General features: G+C 28.8%; 1 long non-coding RNA gene across 2 annotated transcripts; it reads left to right on the forward strand.

Moving 5' to 3' along the window:
• The first annotated feature begins 386 nt into the window (after nt 1–386).
• On the forward strand, nt 387–2307 carry LOC131646243 (uncharacterized). Of its 2 annotated transcripts, none has more exons than XR_009297363.1 (4): nt 387–623; nt 1167–1373; nt 1780–1859; nt 1953–2307. It is a non-coding gene; the product is annotated as an uncharacterized LOC131646243 (long non-coding RNA). The 2 variants fall into 2 exon arrangements; XR_009297364.1 differs by having other exon boundaries at nt 1780–1855.
• The last annotated feature ends 3544 nt before the right edge of the window (nt 2308–5851 follow it).

The following is a 5851-nucleotide window of genomic DNA, read 5'->3' on the forward strand; positions in this document are numbered from 1 at the left end:
GCTCGCACTAATCTCCCTTTCAATATATATTGTCATGCTATCTCCAAGAAACTAATCATCCATCTCCTAGAAACTAATTATCTATCTCCAAGATACATCTCCGAAAAAATACATGACAGTTAAATCCAACGTTTATTTTGAATTTTTAGTACTTTTGGAGATATATCTCCGAAAAAACCACAAAATTGATGTTTTCGGAGATTTATTTCCGAAATCTAAAAAAATCTGAATAAAAAAAACTTCGGAGATGCATTTCCGAATCTGAGATAGTTTTTATTTTTCAGCAGGGATTCTCCCTCGTAGAGGAGTCTAAAAAAAAAACTCTTTAATTTACTCAAAGATTCTATAAATTATGTAAATCCTAACCATCACTTTGGACCCGCATAAAATATGTTAGTTTACCTAAAATCTGTAAATCCCAAGTAACTTCTGAAAAAGGCTGAAACGTGTTTACAATTTACGAGGGCTGCCTTAAGCAAATTGTTACCGTTGGGCTGTACCAAATGCACTATATTATACCCATTGGTTTCACTTTCTCAACAGACCCATTTCTCCCATCTGCTTGCTCTCTATCTTTCTTCTCTGTTACCACTTCCTCTCTAACTTTCCCAGCAGACCCTAAGGTATCACTTTTTAATTTTATTTCTTTAATTAATTTATATATTTAGTTTGTATAAATTTATTAATAATCTTTATTTTTTGTTTTGTGATTTTAGATACTTTTAATATCATCTAAAGCAACTAAGAAATATGTTGTGTGTTCATCCAAGTACATATTTTTTCTATTTTTTCTTTAAAATGTTTATTTATATTTGTTGAACTGTGGTGTTGTTTAAAAATAAATTTGTATTGTACAATTATTTTTTGTTAAAATTTTGTAGTGACATTATATGTGTTAATATTCCATCATCATCTCTACACCAAGGGTCTAGTCTCCATGTTTGCTCTAGAAAATTTTCTAACGAAGAAGACACGTTATTTATTTTTTTTACCTTCATTCTAGATCTAGTTTCAACTTTCAACAAAGTAAAAAATTTATGTTTAACCAAAGTTTCAAAAGGATAGCGTTTGCGTTGTTTAGTTTTAAGTAATATCTTGTCTGATTCAGTTTGGGTTTAGGTTCATCTCTTTCGATTGACTTCTTTGTTTTGAAATGAGTTTTTTAGTTCTGTTTTTGTGAGTGTCACCCGGTGAACTCAACCGGTAACCTGCCACCGGAGAGAACCATCATCCGCTAGAACCACCATGTTTCTAAAAGTTACACTTCTCTTCGGTGAACAAGTTTTCCTTACATCTCAATTCAAGCAATGGGATCCAGGAAGAGAAAACAAAAGCTCTATTTACAGCAACTTTGATTTCCTTGATTAATGAAGGTTAGATTACAAAGTTCTTAGTATGGCTCTCTTTTTAATTGCTATTGGGATATTGATGCTGGTTTCTTTTTTCATTTTATCTAGTTTAAGAGTTTGTCATTTGAATGTTTGTTTTGAGATATTGATGCTGGTTTATTTTGTCATTCTCTAAAAATATATAACATAGATTTACACATAATTAATCATTTTTTTTTATTAATTAAAAATTGAAATAAAAGTATCACACTCCTCTATTAAACCAACCATCACGACAATTAAAAAGAAAATTAAATTTTAAATAATTTTTAATTTTCTTACTATTTATTTCTCACCATTGGTAAATATTATTAAGCTAGTCATTATAATAATTAATTAATTTCCGCTGTGAAACAAAATACTTACTATAAAGTGTTTTTCTTATACGCAGGAAAGTTTGGAGCTTTTTCTTTGCCTCCATCCCAACTTCTATACTTGCAGCAGTGTATTGTATTTTATTTATTTACGTGAGTATGTAATCAACTAATTTTAACAATCTTATTCTTATTAGTCTTAATTTTATCTATTTTATTTTTCATTTTTTTCTTTTCATTTTTAACACAGGTTCAGGCGGTGTCTCAACTTGCTTTTGTATTGTGATTTGAACAACTTTCGAAGCGGTTTATCTTGAGTTTCTCTCTGTTTATGGGTTTCTCCATACCACATTATACTGCATACCAAAGCTCGTTGGATATGTTTGCATTCTTTCATCGCCATAATTAGAGAAACCGAGACGCCAACTAGTGGGATCGATAACTGATAGTAGGATTGCCAAGTCTCTCCTTTTGTAGTGTTATTGTTGATTATTGTATTAAGCTTTATAGTGTTATTGTTGATTATTGTATTAAGCTTTATTTCATATGATTATATGTATATGTTACATTACTTGCAGTAGAATATATATTTACAATATATATTACTTGCTAGCTGTATCACTTATCCTATAAATTTAGATATGTTAATATACATTAATTCAATTGTGTTTGCTTCAGTTTTCTTCTGCATTATACACCAACATTTAAATATATGCATATTTTTCTACTATTTTCAAAAGCTCTTTTATTAACATTCAAGTCCTGTGTTTGCTTCAGTTTTCTTCTGCATTCTACACCAACATTTAAATATATGCATATTTTTCTATTATTTTCAAAAGCTCTTTTATTTAACATTCAAGTCCCTTATTAGTTAGAAACACTTTTTAGTTAGAAACACTTTTTTGTAAGGTTTAAAATGAAATTATGTTAATTTATTAGATTTTAACATTATGATAAACTATAATGTAAGGATTAAAATCAAATGTAATAAGGTTTAAACACTACTATAATTTCTTAACTTTAGCATGATAATAAAGTCTTTTTCATTATCAGTTCCTACAGAAGCTGAACCAACTTGATCACCAACAATAGGTATAGTAGTATGAATCATATCCCTGTCAATAAGTTTTCAACAGGAACAAAGAAGTGAGTAATTTCCTATGACTGAATTATGTGTGAATGAATGTTAGGCTACTTTGAAAGAGTAGTGTGTCAATCTCGGGGAATAGCAAAATATCCAACATGTGGCGTTGTGTGACGGTGTGTGCAGTCCCATGTTTTGATATATTATACTTTGGACATGATACATGTATTTTTTGATATGTCGAGTATGAGTATTTGTATCTGAACGATGTTTCATAGATACAATAGAAAACGAATTATACCTTAATCATATTGGTACTAAACTCATAATTATAATCGAACACATTACTATTGACAGAAGATAGTAAAATATGAATACAATTCCTAAGAAATCAACAAAGACAATCAATACAACATGTCATATTTTCATACATTGTTTAACTGTTTTTGAAACAAAAAAACTATGATGTCTTATAATCTTTTCAACCATAAGATTGAATGATATGTCCCTTAAGTATACAGTAAGACATAAACTCAGGTAAAAATTGGAAAAAACTCAATCGATTTGTGAACCTGACACAAACCTGACCAAGCTTAATGGATTTTCTAACACCCAAGCTGCCATTTTTTGTAATGAGTATCTCCATCAAGGTCCTGCAAGAGCAAGGAGATGTGTAAGAATTATTCATATATATAGCAATAATGACAAGGGATGAGCCCATTAGTAGGTATCAGAATGAAAATAGAAGAGATTAAAGATGTTACTACACAAAAGAGATTGATTAAAGAGAAAGAGCAACATATTTCATTCCATAAATCTCAAAGTCACCACGCCCCACCAAAAGCATTTCAAACAAGAACATTGGTACAACAAATCACACATTAAAAATCAAGAAGGTGACCCACCATTATGTACCTGTTACAAATACAAAGCCATGATGTATCTGTTACAAAATAGAAATATTCACACCAAACTCAAGCATTTGTCTTGGATAAAACTAGCTAGCTTCCCTTTGATGACAGGGAAAAAGATTCTTAAAAAGAACAAACTTGTAATCCCAACATTAACCCTAACAACACCAAACTAGCCTCTTTTTTTTTAAGTATAAGTGTATTAAACACTGGAAATGAGCATAAGTTATACAACAAAATGATAAGCTTTAAAATATTATTTAAAAAATATAAACTATGAAAACTTGTAAAATTTAAATTAGGAAAAATGAGATACTTGATGTTTCCGCTAAAATACTGTTTCCACTAATAATAATGTTTCCTCTAATAAATTCAATGAATTATTTATAGGCTTTGTTTGGTATAATATAGTTAATAATTAATAAGGGTGTGTTTGGATTGACGGTGGATATAATTGATTCTAAGAGAATTGAGTTTGGTAGAATTGATTTTAATATAATTGAGTTTACAACCTATTTAGGGAGAGAAAAGAGTTGAATTATTTGATAATCTCTTTCGGAACATGTTAATCTTTTTTTGACGTCTCATTTTAATTTTTCAATAATTATTAGGGATGGCATTTTGGCCCATCCCCAGTGGGTACCCAAAAAAAACCCATATCGGATAGGGTAAATAAATACCCATAAAAATGGGTATGGGCACGGGCACGGGTAATTACCCATTAAAATATGCGGGTATGGGTGCGGGCACGGGTACCTTACTACCCAACCCGCCCCATACCCACACTACATATTTCTATAATGTCATTTATATTATTATATAAAAATGCATGATTCTAAATTTTTTTAAAAATATATCGCTATTAAATCATTATACATTTTAATAAAAGTGTTTATTTGTTTCTTAACTCAACAATAACATACATAATTTTTTTAATATTGTTAAAAAGACTTAAATTATATGATATTTTGTAATTAAACGATTTAATTTTACTATAAATGTGGGTAAATGAGTAGGGGTATGGGCATTGAGGTATCCACAGGATACGGATACGGGCATGAATATTGATACCCACGCGGGTTAGAACTCGGGTACGGGAATTTTTTTAAACTGCGGGTATGGGGACGGGTACTATAGTACCCTGCCAAAACCCTGCCCATTGTCATCCCTAATATTTATATAGTATTATGTTAGAGTGTGATGGCACTTCATATTAAGATGAGTTAATTTTTTTATTTCTGAACAATAAGTTTAAAAATCAATTTTTTTAAAATCAATTTTTTTAAATAGAGATTCGATGGAGTAAAAATTATCATTGTTTTTCAAAATAAAAACCAATAAAATAAAAATATTCTAGTAGTATTAAATTGAAAAGAGACAAACACACACATAAGTTGATATGGAGGACCATGACAAAAACCACATCAGTGAGTCATCACATCATGTGGGTCACACACCCCAATGCAATAATTGATCCCTCATAATGAAGGATAAGGATTGTCTTCAATGAATATTTAATTGGAGGAAATAAAGTGGACATCCACCCCATTGATTTGTTTAAAAAATATTTTTATTGTACTTAAAAGAAGAAAAAAATTGAAAAGGTAGGATTTTACTGCAGATAAAAATTATGGGAGAGAATCTCCTCCCTATGATGAATGTTGGTGATATCAGGACCACCTATTCCTGTAAAAATACTCATTAGTTATTTTATGAATATTTTTTTTCCAACATATTTGATGAAAATTTTGATAAACTATTTTAAGTTTTTAAAATCTATATCTATACATAAAATTATAACAACAAATTTTATATCAAATTTTGATGCACTAAGTATTTTTTTAATCAAATTATTTATTAATAATTTTAGTTTTTACGGTTAATTACAAAAACTTTATATTTTAAGTTACATTTATAAAATAATTCAAAGGTGAAACCTAAATTTTTGTAAGTAAAAATAATTTTATAATAATAAAGAAGGAAAAGAAAATTATATATATATATATATATATATATATATATATATATATATATATATATATATATATATTTCCCAATTGACATCAAAATTATATATATTTGCAAAATGCCCTTTCTCAATTTTTATATTGACAAAATTTTACAACCAAAGAATACTTATCTACTAGATCAAAT

The sequence above is a fragment of the Vicia villosa genome, linkage group LG2, assembly GCF_029867415.1.
Source record: "Vicia villosa cultivar HV-30 ecotype Madison, WI linkage group LG2, Vvil1.0, whole genome shotgun sequence".
Lineage (NCBI taxonomy): Eukaryota > Viridiplantae > Streptophyta > Magnoliopsida > Fabales > Fabaceae > Vicia > Vicia villosa.